Genomic DNA, 14,627 nt, shown 5'->3' with positions numbered 1-14,627 from the left:
GTTTACCTCATAGCGCTCCTTCATCAGATTTACTAAACCGGCTTCATAATCACGGCTTGTGTACAGCCGGTTCAGGAAGCCGGAGTGAAGATCTTGAGCAGAGAGATCGCTATAAGCAGACAAATCAGTCTTCCCCTTCCCCTTGCTCATGGCAGCAAATTCATCCTTGGCAGTGTGCTTTGATAGAGCAACCGGATTACCAGGGGCGTTATATGCAGTGCCCGTAACAACAACGTCATCATCCTTGGCCGGGCTGGAAGAATCAATATTCTGAACAGGACTTGGTGCTTTCATGGCAGGGCTTGGCGGTTTGTTAGTTAGACTTGGCGGATCAGCAGTTGAGCCCCGTTGTTCCACTGCTAGACTTGGAGGAGCAGGAGGATGTGAAGTGTCAGCTTCTACATTCGGTTCAACTTCTGGCGGGTTAGCATTACCATCTTGGTTCTGCCCAGCAGAGCTGTCCACGGCAACTTCAGGGTTTTCGTCATGATGCTCTGGCGTCTTTTCTGGATCAACTTCAACAGTAGGGTCGCTGGTCTTGGCCTTCTTGATTAATCGAGCCTTGGCGCTACAACATCAAAAGTTAGAGTATGGTAAACAGACAAATAAAGAAATAAACTGTAATACTCACCCAGCGACAACTTTGAGAGGAGGCAATTGAGTGGTTGACGAACCGCCAGACGAGTTGGAAGAAGCCTGGTAATTCAGGTCAGACGGATTGAGAGGGCATCGGAAGAAACCTTTCAAAGGATAATGTTTTTCAGGAGAACAAGTCACCTCTGGACGGTGTTTCCGGGAGGGCGTATCAGCTAAACCGGACGAAGTGATTTGTTGACCACTATGCCGGGTTGTGCGACGTTCTTCGACTTGCCGTGTCTTCAAAGAAAATTTTGGATCCAAATGAGCAAGGGGGTGAGATTGTTTTACTTTCCGGACTGTACGGCGAATTCTTTGAACCGGTACAGGATCTGAGTCGGAAGAAAGAAGAATTACCTCAACATGATCTGCATGGCTGGCCTCAGCGTCATCCTGAAGATAGTCATTGTCAATAAGATGTACGAAAAAGGAACCAAGTGAGTCAAGTTCTACCTCAGCATCTGATTCCTCCTCCTCCGGCGGGTCAGAAGACTCGGCGGTTTTCTTCTTTCCAGGTTTCTTGGTGGCCTTGGTTTTTACACGAGGAGCCCGGGCCGGTTTAGTCCGTTTCCAGAAAGAGTTGTTGGCCTGAAATTAAGACAAAGAAAGGTTAGTAGACAGTCAATACGGAAGCAAATCAGTAAAGTATGTACATGAACTTTACCGTCGGCGGTTTATTGGAGACGTAGAACGGAGCCAAACCGGTTTGGCTGCATGCAGAGATCGGTCCATCAAGCATCCTCTTTACACATTCGGCGATTTCAAGGTTGGTCATTACTACTTCGTGATATCGTTGAGGGTCTTTTACATTGCCAGTATACTCATGCATCAATCCGGGGCGGCGGCTCAAAGGAAAAATGCCCCAAGAAACCCAGCAGCGGATAAGATCAATGCCAGTTAAACCATTGGCCATCAGAGCCCGGAGCTTGGCAAGTTGAGGAGCAAAATTCTTCCGTTCTGCGACGGTTAAACGTGGAGGCAATGGGTGGCCATTACTAAGCCGATGAGGGCGGTAACCCAGCAAGGGATTTTCTCCATCAGGAGTAGTGTTCCAGCAGTAAAACCAGGTCTGGTTCCAATATTTAGGATGGCTATGATGTTTGGCATGAGGGAAATCAACTTCTTTCCTTTTTTGAATTGACATGCCACCAAGCTCTGTGTTGGGACCATCTGAGAATTCTGTGCGGCAGTTCAGATGAAAGAAATCCCGAAACAACTCCACGGTTGGCTCTTCTTGAAGATAGACTTCGCAGAATACTTGAAAGTTGCATATATTTGACACAGAGTTCGGACCAATATCTTGCAGATGGAGTTGGAAGCTTGCGAGGACATCCTGGAAATTTTTTGATCCGGGCGGACTGAATCCCCGATCTAAGTGTTGCATAAAAACAATCACCTCTCCTTCTTGAGGTTCAGGTGGACATTCCGATTCCAGAACTCGCCAGTGGAGAACCCTTTTTGAGGCTAAGGCACCAGTGGTGACATAACCATTGATATGTGTCTCCGTGATCCGGGACGGAACCCAATTGCAAGCAGAAAATTGCTTCGACATTCCGGAAAGAGGAACTGAAAGTAAAAGTGCCGGTTTAAGGTGTCTAATTCAGTGTTAAACCAGAGAAGAATACTATGCAAGTTTAGTTGGCGGTTTAATAGAGGGCTAATGATATATGGCGGATTGACTATCAAAGGGTTAAACCGCCTGTAGGCAAAAGGGCCATTATTCGAAGTATTGACAGAAACAGGTTTCACACAATGGTCAAATTTATTTGGATCTGCCACACATCCGTAAAGCAATTTTCTCTATGAGCTCTACAGGTGCTAAATAGAGCAGGGAAGGCCATGTACTCTACAGAGGTAAAAGAACGATCTGCTAGCATTAAAAATGGACGCATAGTACCTACTGCATGAGATCTACACTATTATTGGGTCAAAACTATCACGGCAGGTGGAAGAACAAAGAAGGATGAAGAACTGTGCGGAAGAACTCGGGAACCCTAGAAACAGATCTAAAGACGGAGGAGAAAGGAAGTTTACCACTGCAGATCTACTGTGGAAGAAGGGCGACGAAAGTCTGGTCCGTTTCAGGTTGATGCAGCGGCCTTTGTCGGTGCAGATCTTGAAGGTCGCGGACAGCGGCAGAGCTCCCGAGCTTGGGCATCGTGAGGAAGAAGAAGGCACATAAGGGGAAAAGAGAGAAGGCCCCTCGGGCCTTATTTATAAAGGAGAGAGTAAAAACGGCAGGCGCGGGAATCAAGAAGCTTGAAACGGCAGAATGAGTGCGCATGTCGCCTCGATTTTCGGGATAACCATTAAGTGAAGGGAATCTTTTTTAATTATTGTTTACAGAGATGATGTCATGATGGACCGTTGTTGCGTTCAGAAGATGACGTCACGGCGGTTTACAAAGTTTCAGGAGAAGACAATATGGTGGTTTACGAAAATACAAGAAGATGCCTGTAAGAGATATTTGAAGTATTGAAGATTGACACGAACAAATTCAAATCAATCTGGGGCCTAATGTGGAGGATATAGCTACTGAGTATAAATCGGCCAGGAGGGCCCGGTTCACCCTCGACTATGTTGAAGCCCATGAAGATCCAGAAGATGGCGCTTTACTAAAGGAAGCATAGAAGCCCGAAGCCCAAAGGTGGATTAGGGCCCATAGTGGTAAACCGCCATGACTATGTAAACTTGTAGTATAAGTTAGGAAAGGAGAGACCGAGCCGGACACTTTGTATGAGTTGGCCTCGGGGCTCTGTAAACCGGCCGGGCGTCAACCTGTGTATATAAAGGGACAACCCAGCGGCGGTTCAGAGACAACAACTCGAGACTTAGGCAAGCGTATTCCGCTCCCTGATCATCGAAACCCAATCAATCCCATCACAACTAGACGTAGGCTTTTACCTTCATCGAAGGGGCCGAACTAGTATAACTCCCGTGTCCCTTGTCCTGTTTAACCCCTTCAAGCTAACCTGTTGCGATGGCTCCACGACTAAGTCCTTTCACGAGGACATCTGACGTGATAATTCCACGACACCAACCCCAGCCGATAGTAACCCGGTTCCTGTTGACACAGCACCATCTCCACCACAGAGCTCCCAAACAAGAGCAGTTAGTAAGGCAGCTCCAGTGCCCAAAGGGCCAGTACTATCACGGCGAACCCCAACTCCACCAGTTAGTACGCCTATTCCTGTGGAGGAAGCACAACCGTCCAGTCGTAGTTTAGCATCTATCGCATTTGATGTTGCTAAATCGTATGTGCGTATCTTCCCATCTTGGAAATATTATACTGAAGATGAAGGAAAATGTCAGTTGCAGGTGTTTTTCCAGGAGTTATGTGTAAGTAATTTTATTCATGGCAATTACTTTGCTTCGTCCCATACATCCTATCTCCATGATGGTTATAATACATCAAATTTTCCCATTTTTCTCTATAGAGAAGGACCGATTTGGAAACTCAGGATGAGGTAACCTGTGCTAATACCTCGGCTATCTTCAAGAATGCTTGGTGGCAGTATCGGAATTACCTGAAGAAAACATACTTCACCGGCAAAGAAACTCATCAAATTCCCTTACGTTCTCCTGAGACACATTTACTGGACGATGACTGGTAACGCCTTGTTCTGTACTTGTCCCGAACCAAGAATGTGGTAAGGTCTATGAGCTCATTTTTCTATTTTTAAGTATTATATTCTTGTGTCTTACTGTACTCTGTTCATGTAGAACAAGTGCCTAAACCTGAAGAACAATTGTTCTAATTTAAGATTCCATTGTTATCATAGTTCAAAAAAGCGCTAGGCGTTAATTGTGCGTTTTGCCACCGCCTTGCACTTACTGCCAAAGCGCATGCTTATGCGCAGTTATGCACAGATTAAGCGTAGTTATGCGCAATGCGTTTTGCCAACGCCTAGAGCCTAGGCGCGCTTAAGCGCTTGCTTAGGCGCGCCTTTTTTAACTATGATTGCTTTGATCTTGTATCATTGTATTTACTCATACAAACTTATTTTTAAATTGAAGGATCCAATCGAAACTCCAATGGCACGGCAGGTATGTCCACGCATGTTTCTTTAACAGGTTTGCTCTTATCAATAGCTCTTTTGATTTCAATTTCAATTGTGTATACAGTTGACTTTCATATCATGCACATTACTAGCATCACAACAGAGCCAATAGTGTTGTTGTACATGTAGACCAGTGGTACCCATCTGAAATCTTGTTGTGCCGTGTAGTTTCCCACGCTTTGTATTATTTCACTGCTGCTTTGTCTTGAACTGATATGATTTGAACCGTGTCTCTATTTTGATTTGGCAAGACAATGCAGTGACCATAGGACATAGATATATGTTTGTTTGATGCTTTTATTATGTACTAGTACTTGGCAATAGAAGACTTGGTAGTTTAATCCTGTCCACCTTACTAATGAGCTGGTTCACCGAAATGAGTTTCATATACTAGTACATGCTAAATTTCGTATGTGTCTGCTTGTTTCTTCTTTTAGAATGCTGACAGAATATTGGGGAAGAGTGCCATATTAAGCCGTAAAGGAAGTAATGCAGATAAGGTTCAGGATAGTGACACATCCTTGTTGGTCTCCAACAAAGCTGATAAAACAGCTAAGGAAGACTATCTTGAAGACAGCGAGATAACCCCAAAGTCCTGTCTTGGTTTAGTGTTCGAGTTACTCGCCACTACCGCTTGCACAAGCTATTCAAACTCACTGTCTGAATCAGTTCGGTTTCTTGAGTCTCAACTACAAGATGAAAGACATCGATCAGCTGTGCTGCGACAAGAAGCGGAAGGACTGCGGAAGTCCCTGGAGCATTCAAATGCATACTTTCTGGTGCAACAGCAAGCGTTGGAGGATTTTAGCGCCAAACAGGACAAAGCTAATCAGCTTGCTAAGCTTATTGCCAGCATGGTGGATACCCAGGATAACATTTCTTGAGCTCTTCTGAAGTTGTTTCAGTTATGCTCTTGTTTTGCTGCCGCGTTTATTTGCACTGGTGGCCAATTTTGACGGCCAGTGTATGTAATATGTTGCTTTGTTCCCTATATTTGCACTGGTGGCGAACTTTGATGCCCAGTGGATGTAATATGTGTAATAGCGGTAATAGGCTAGCCTTAATTGCTTGCTTATTTATTTCCTTATTGTCTTGTTTAGTTGTTTTCTTGTAGTCACTACAGTTCTTTTTCTGTGTTTTTCTACTGGCCACAATAGCCTATTTTTGGTAACTAGGCCAAAATAATCATGGCAACACACGGGCTGTTGTAACCATGGGCCTCATGCAGGCCGTATGATCCATGGGCCTTCGTTTGGCCGTAGGACCATTGGCCTTCTATACGCGCCGTAGGATCCATCGGCCTTCTATACGGGCCTTAGGGATCAATGGGCCTTCTACGGGATGTAGTGTCCATGGGCCTTCTACGGGCCGTACGATCCATGGGCCTTCTACGGGCCGTACTATCCATGGGCCTCATACGGGCCGTACGATCCATGGGCCTTCTACGGGGCGTATCATCATTTCACCAATATGGGCCGTATTATTCGTGGACCATAACGGGTCGTTAATAGGCCGTATTTGATAACTCTATGAAAACAGCCCAACGGGTTTTTTTGACATGAAAACGGCCCAATGTATTAACGGTCCGCAAACGGGCCGACTGTAACGACGGGCTGAATTTGGCCCACAAGCAGAAAATGACAGTAATGGGCCGTATGTAACCGAATGCTGCAAGTGAGCCCAAGAAGCAATGGGCCCTGAGAAGGCCGAAAGATAACTTGGGCTGGAAACGGCCCAATGGAATAACGGGCCATTAATGGGTATAAAGTGATACACTGTTCATTATGGCCCAGTTTCACCACGGGTCGTTAATGGGCCAAGAATTACAAAGGTCCTCATATGTGCCGAAAGAAGTCATGGGCCACACATGGGCCGGAAGTTAAAACGGGCTGAATCATATTGGACGGCCCAGATAACACTACTGGGCCTAATTCGGATAGGGCGTAACGGGCCCTGGGTTAGCAGGTTGTAAATGGGCTATATGCGAACAGGCCGTTAACAGGCTTTCCGTGGGCTGGCCCGCCACCTTTTGACCAAGTCAAACGGGCCGGCCTTTTCACAGGAATGGGCCTCTGTTGGGCCGTGCCACGTGTCTCCGTATCATAGGCGACTTCGGTCCAATGAGCGGATGACATCTGTCCCAACGGTGAGCCGACACGTGTTTCCTCCAGCCAATGATGATTTTACACGTGGAAAATCCCCATTGGTCGGGGCTGTTAACGGGTTATCGGATCCAAAACCCGACCCGATAGCTTAACGGCGTTCCGTTACGGTGGATGCCACGTGTCGGTCACCCTTGACGAAAGCACTTCTGTGACGCGTGATTTATCGTCATGGAAGTGGACACTTCCGTGATGATAATTTTGGTAATGTCATGGAACACTTCTACGACAGCACGGGTATGACTATCTTGATTCTGTCATAAATTTGTCATGGATGTACATGCATGACAAAAAACGCGACCTACTGTGACAAACACGTATCATCACGGAAGTGTATTTTTTTCGTAGTGTATGAGGCCACACTGTTAAGTACTTTCTCAGATTATTTCAACTGCTTAGATGCCTTGGCAACTTAAATATAGTGGTGGTACACTCCCATTCAACTAGGGTGTCAACTGGGTCCCGTTTAATCCCGATTAAAGTCCACTAGTGGTATGATAGTTCAAAAGAGTTCTTTTTTTGATGAAAATGAACTAGGCAGCTAGCAAAAACTAACTACATGGGACTAGCGGATGTCGTTTATTTTCCACTTAGATCTCTAGTTTCACCTTACCATTTTAATTTCTTTTCGGCTGATGCTGCTTCGAACCATTTAAATATAGCTTGCCATGCTCGACAATAATTCATATGTCGTTTACCATGTAAGCTTACTGCCTGGATCATGCGATAACTATCTCTTACTTATGTCCAGCGGAAACCTTTTAGGATGTCGTTCACACTAGGACACAATGTACAACCCCAGAATCTATTTGTGGAAGCAGTGCGCCATCCATGTTACCAGATGGTAGCAGTTCAGAGGCAACACCGCCGGAGAGCAGTCTGAGCACAGATATTATAGTTCTTGAGGCTCTACTAGAGGCAAAAAGAGATGGTGTGGCTGCCATGAATGAGGTAATCTTGATCTTGAGGCTGGAAATTATGCAATTAGAGGCACGCATTATGCAAGCAACCCAAGAATTGGAGGAAGTAAGAATGTTGCATTTGAAGACGGAGGAGGTCCTGCTGTTTCTGCTATCTGAAGCCCAGGGTAATCCCAGTTCTTCTTTAGATACCATTTGAAATTGTCATTAGATTATTTTACTTGCATGTTCTGTCATGTCTCTGAATGGATTATGTTGTAAGACCCCTTATGTTGTCCATGTGTTGTAATGATCCGAATTTTTTAGGCGAGGTAATCCTCAGTACTTGTATGATTGACATAAGGTGAAGTGTTTTTCGTGTGAGCATATTGTATTGGATGAAATAACTGTTTGACTCAAAGTGTATCCAACCTACTGAATTCGAAGATCACGACATTTCTAAATCATAATCATATATAAAGGTGGAACAAATCTTTGTTGTGGTTTTGAAGAAATAAATAACAAAACATAGAATTATCTGTGGATATTCGTAATCGAATACAAATTGGATTTGAATTTAGTTGCCAGGGCCCAGGGCAAACGTGAATGCTAATTCTCCCAAGTTTTGAATGAAGCGGCTAAACACCCACTACCATTTGTGGGCTGCCCGAAGCAAGTGTTTGCGAGATGGAAATTACTGTCTACCCCTGACACTTGACATCCTTATCGACCGGATTTACACTGTTATCGATAGGGGTAGACTAGTAACTTCAATCAGACATGACACGACCGCCTCTGAGCCCATTCAGACACGGTGGGCGTCAAACGTGAGCGGCAAAACACATTTAATTCAAGCTCATCTGAAAGACATGTGTCTCTCACTCCATTTCCCCATTCATACACGATGGGCAGCAAAACAAACTCTCCTCGTCCGAAATCTATGTAGGCAAATATTTAAAATAGGGGCAGATGTGTAACTTCCCTCAGACGTGACACAACTGCCCTACCTGTCAGCCCTTTTCATACACCGTGGGCGCCAACCGTGGGCGGCAAAACACCCTCTCCTCGCCCGAAATCGTTACCGGCAAATATTTGGGAGATGCGAGATTACCGTCCTATCCCCAACCGACGTGATGTCTGAAATTTTAAACGGGGATAAGTTCGTAACTTTCCAACATTTCAGACAAGCGTGTCCCAAAGTTTGAGATCCCCCCTCCCCCTCCATTTCCCCATTCATACACCGTCCGCGCCACGACAACCTTCCCACTACGACAAGCCTCCTCCGTCCGCCACCCCATCCTCCACCTTGTCGGAGCTGCTACCCCTACCTCATTGTCCACTGCAAGAGATGGACGTCTCTCATCCATCGCGTCAGACCAGGATCATTCCATCGCGTCCTCTCGCTTCATCGGCGCCGTCGTCCACCTTGTCGTTGCCGCTCTTATGACCGCCTCGTCCACGGCAATAGGATTTATCCCCCAACCCGGTCGTCTGCCGTCTAAAGTCTTCTTCCCCGCCGCTGACATCCATCGCACCCTCAACGTATCAGCAGGGGCCTACACGGCATCGCAAGAGAGGTGGTACTCTTCCATATGTGCTTAAGTTATTGATCTCACCCGGAAAATAGATCGTAAATTGTTTACTATACTTCTCTTGTCCGTACCAAATCATAGTGGCTAGTTGAAAGGAAACATTGGTTGCAAAGTAGCTTTGTCCGGTTTGCACCTTCAGATCCTCCATGGCACAGTCACTATACTCGTAAAGCTTATGGTTTCCCCCCTTTATATTCACTACTATCATCGTAGGTTCTTCGTGTCGTGCTAGAACTGCTCCTCAAGACCTCAACCCATCAAGCAAAACAACATGCCACTCATAATTCCAAATCTTAGGTGTTGAAATACGAATCTTATATGATGCTCATATCACTAAAACAGAAAATGTTTAATTGGTCACATAATGTTCCTATATTCATTTCAAAAAGCATGTGCGCCACTCACTGGTCCAGCTAGTTCCACTTTCCTGATTTTACTCTTGATGCTTAGGGGTTTCCCCTTTTATCTACTCTACTATGATCTGTGTAGGTGCTTTCTGTCGTACTAGCATTACTCCACCCTTCAAGCTAAATAACACAACACTCAAAATTCCAAAGCTTAGTTGTTCAAATGTGATTGTGATATGATGCTGATATTAGTTAGCAGACACATTTAATTGGTTAGTTAAAGGTCCCACTTGACTTTCCAAATTCATGTCATGACATATAGAGAGACAATAGAATTGCATTTTTTTGTCACTTGTTGACTGTACTTTCTTGTCCATACCAAATCTTAGTTGTTATTTCAAAGCAAACATCGGTTGCTAACTACCCTTTGCGCGGTTTGCATCTTCAGATCTACCATCCCACTGCCACACTATACTCATCATGCTTACGGTTTCCCCATTTTATGATGACCATGATCAGCCTACGTGGTTCATGTCCTAATAGCATTGCTCCACCCATCGAGCTAAGCAAGCTTAGTTGTACAAATTCAAATCTGATATTATGCTGATATTAGTAAAACTGAGAGATGTTTAATTGGTCAGCTAAATGTTCCTACTTCAGTTTCGAAATGCATGTGAGCCACATATGGAGAGACCGGAAGGAATAGTATTTCTCTGTGCGCTCTGGTTCATCATGGGTGGCCAATCGACATTGTATAGAAAGACTTGTAATATCTTCAATCTACTTGCTCTTCTGCTCTTCTTTAAGATGATCCTCTTCTCTTCTTTAATAAGTACGTTCCTTGTTGGGAAGAGTAGCAGAGACATTTTCGGTCGACTGGTCAGGTCGAGTTGTTCTCCCTTAGTATATTTTGAATCTGTCAAGTCAAGTCGACTTGTTCTTCTTTACTATATGTTGAAGATGTCATCTGTGAAGTATCATCACTTCTCGAGCTCTCATATTTTGAGTAGTAGGTCACATTATATTAATGCACACACCATATTACAACATGCATGGCATCTCTCAGAAGAATTGCAGAGATAACACAAAGGGGTTTACAGGGAGGCAGTATTTGGAATCACTTCTGCATTACAAAGATAATCTCACTTGTTTTTATGGTTTCATGCATGTCAGGTATTGAACATTATCAAAATGAATACGAGAATGGGCACATGAGAGGAATATTGTGGAGCAATCCACTAGCTAACAAACTTGGCATGGTGGAGGATGGCCTATCTTATTCACCCATCAAGGTGCTTGCTCTAAATTGGTAAGGTTGTATTGGTCGCACATATTTTGCATCTGACCTCTTGCATTACTTCTACTTTGTTACACCATCTGCTAGTTTAAGCATCATATATGAGTATATGCCATACCTATCTATTTTTTCTACATATTCCATGTGTCGTCATACTATGTTTTTCCAGTCAAATGTTGTTCTTTCGTAATAGATGTCCAAAAGGAAGAGGGTGAGTGTATATCCTCAAGGAGTACAAACTAGATATTTGGAAAAGGTAATGATACATGTTAAATCAGATAGATCAGCAGCCACAGAAAACACAGGCCCAACTGTACCACACTTTACCCCTACTCCACTAGCCAAACCCCTATTAGAACTGCTGAGAGCCCAGCATCAGGTACTGTCTATGATATCAATTCAAAATTTGAACTCCTAAATTTCTGCATGTGCCTTACCTTCTCTCTTGTATGAAAACTAATTTCAGATGAGTCTCCTTGCCCAAACGATCATAGGATCTCACAACAATACTGGGCTCTGCATTGCTCTTGCCAGTACCTCTTGCCCTTTGTCAACATACTTACACTCATTGCTGTTTGATTATGTAGCACCAGTGTAAATGCTCGCTTCTTTATCCTCCCTTTGCTTGAAATTATAAGGTCTATATTAACTCTTAGATAAATGTAGAATTAACACAATGGTTATGAAGTTTTGGATTGCTCATGCAAGTACATGTTGTCATGTACTCCCTCTGTATCAAATTAATTGTTGATCAATTGGATGTATTTAGAACTTAATAGTGCTAGATACATCAATTTGAGCGACAAGTAATAACGGATGGTGGTCGTATTACTGTACTTGCATCGCGAGATAGTTGATTGTCTAGCATAACTCTGCATCTTATCTACCCTGCCCTCCACTTTCTCCAAATTATCATATCTACATTTACTCTTACAAAAATGTTGAATAAAGCCAATGCCACTTCACATGTTGATGTTTGCATTCCTCTTGTCAGTACCTTTTGCCTTGTAACATTGTACTTAATTAATTGATATTTGATTATGTATCATCAGTCTGCACCTGAGCTTCATTATCCTCTATTTCTTCCAATATTATTTGATCTATATTTACTCTTTGCAAAATGTAGAATAATGGCAACGCTTATAAAGAATTTTCTTTGGGGAATTTATTGAATTATCCTTCCATCAACATGGAGAAGGGCTTTGTCCAGCCCGTGTTAACATGTAATGTAAGTTCATCATTCTCAAGCCTTCAAACTTTGTTCTAGTATAGATTTGGATAGGCATCATTTCCTCCATTGTTTGTTTACTTTGCTGTTTACATCTGATAGGATGTTTGCAACAACTACCAGTTTTAGATTGTAGTTGTAAAAACATGTTCCTTATGGATAACATATCCATTTATTTTCTTATATAATCGTGAAACTTGTTACATGTCTCCTTGTTTCTCTTTCAGAGTCGTATCTCTTATGCTAGGCAGAACTTTAGGGAAGATAGTTAGCCAAACCATCTTGAGGACAGCGAGATGACGCCAAGGTCGTCTCTTGATGAAGATAGTGAGTTGAAGCTACTCACCAGCAGGTGTAAGACAACCAGTATGCAGTCGCTGCCTCAATCAGTCCGACTTCTTCAGTCTCTACTTAAAGTGGAAAGGCTTGCTTCAGCTCAGCTCCTACTTGAAGTCAAAGATGCAATGAAGATGTCAGAGGACTGCCTTGCGCATTATGGTGCCATACAGCTAGGGATGGAGCATCTATCGTTGACACAACTAAGGTCTCATCAGCTTGTTCGGCTACATGCGGGGCCTGTCCTGGCCAGGCCTAGTGCCTTCTGAAGTGCTCTCAGTTTTGTATATTCTTTTGTTGGCGCGTTTATATGCACTGGTGGCGACCTTTGATGCCCATATGTAATCCACGGTCACGTTGCGCTTTATTATCACCGGTAGCGAACTTTGATTCCTAGTGGATGAAATATGTCGTAGTTTCTTTATTGTATAGTATAGGTTTATTCTTTGGTCGGTATGCTGTAATTTAGGCCGGAAGGTTCAGTGGATCTCAGGGTTGTCGGTCTTCAGGCCGGCCCGTTACTCATATGGGCCAAAACATGGGCCTATAATCATCTTGGGCCATTAGCAGGTCTAAACCTATAGTAGTTTCCCGCCTTTAACGGGCTGTGTAAAGTTCTGGCCAGCTAGGCCAGAGAATACCATGGGCTTTTAACAGGCTAAAACCTAGATTGGGCTAGCGTCGAGCCGAAAAATTCATGGGCCAATACAGGCCGAAATTGCCTAAGGCCCATGTTGGGCCCAAATAGCACGAGCAGTTAATAAGCCAAAATATATCTCGAGCCTGTTTGGCCCAATAAAATTATGGGCTTTCGGCAGGCCGGTATCCATGCGGGCCATAGGCCCAAAAGTGTCACAGGCCATTATCAGATGGGTTGTAAGTAGGCCGGATTCAACGCGGGCTGTAATTAGGCCCAACTATTACACGGGCCATTAACAGGCCGATAAGCCAGTTGGGCAGAAATTTATCCATGAAGACTACGGGACGTTAAGAGGCCTAAAGTTACTTCGGACAAGAAATAGCCCAGTTTCTGCATGGGCCGTTAAATGGCCTAAAGTTAAACCGGGTCGACAATGTCCCAGATGCACCACGGGCCGCTAACAGGCCAAAACTATTACCGGGCCGAACTGGTAAAGGGGCATTTAACAGGCTGAAATACAAACCTGTCTTAGAATGGGCCCAAAAGAACAGTCGCCTGTTAATGAGCCTGATCCGATATGGGTCGTAATTTGTCCCAAAACACGGCAGGCTGTGAACAGGCCTGATCTGGTATGGGCCTCAATTTGACCCAAAACATGGCAGGTTGTTAACGGGCCATCCCATGAGTGTCTAAAAAAACATGGTGGGCCTTTAGCTGGGCCGGCCTTTTTACCTCAAATGAGCCACTGTTGGGCTGTGCCACGTGTCGACATATCATAGGCGTCTTCCGTCCATTGTAGGAATGACATATGTCCCAATGATTAGCTGACACGTGCATTATCTGACGAATGGGAATATTACACGTGGAAAATCCCCATCGGTCGGGGCTGTTAACGGGTTATAGGATCCAAACCGGAACCCGATAGCTTAAAGGTGACCCGTTATGGTGGTTGCCACATGTCGGTCACCCTTGACGAAAGCACTTCCATGATGCACGATTTATCGTCATGGAAGTGGACACTTCCTTGATGATAATTTTGGTAATGTCATGCACCATTTCTACGACAGCACAGATATGACTATCTTGATTCTGTCATAAAATCGTCATCAATTTACATGCATTACAGAAAACATAACCCACTGTGACAAACACGTATCATCATGGAAGTGTATTTTTTTGTAGTGTTTGGAGTTTCGGTCGATGCTTCCATATTCAATTACATATGCTTTATTGGTTAGAAAAGTTTGCTTCCATAGTCCCCTTATTTTTTGGTGACTTTGGCATGTAGGCGACATGAGCATGCATCCCCATATTGGTTGCACTGTTAGTTGATTTCCATTTTAGATTGTATATGCATCCTATCAAGATGAGTTGTTCACACCACTTTTTTCATGCTCCTATTTATAGAGCTTCCACATTATACTATATA

Source organism: Triticum aestivum, chromosome 6B (assembly GCF_018294505.1).
Source record: "Triticum aestivum cultivar Chinese Spring chromosome 6B, IWGSC CS RefSeq v2.1, whole genome shotgun sequence".
In the NCBI taxonomy this organism is placed as follows: domain Eukaryota; kingdom Viridiplantae; phylum Streptophyta; class Magnoliopsida; order Poales; family Poaceae; genus Triticum; species Triticum aestivum.
Note: the sequence above shows the minus strand (reverse complement) of the source record.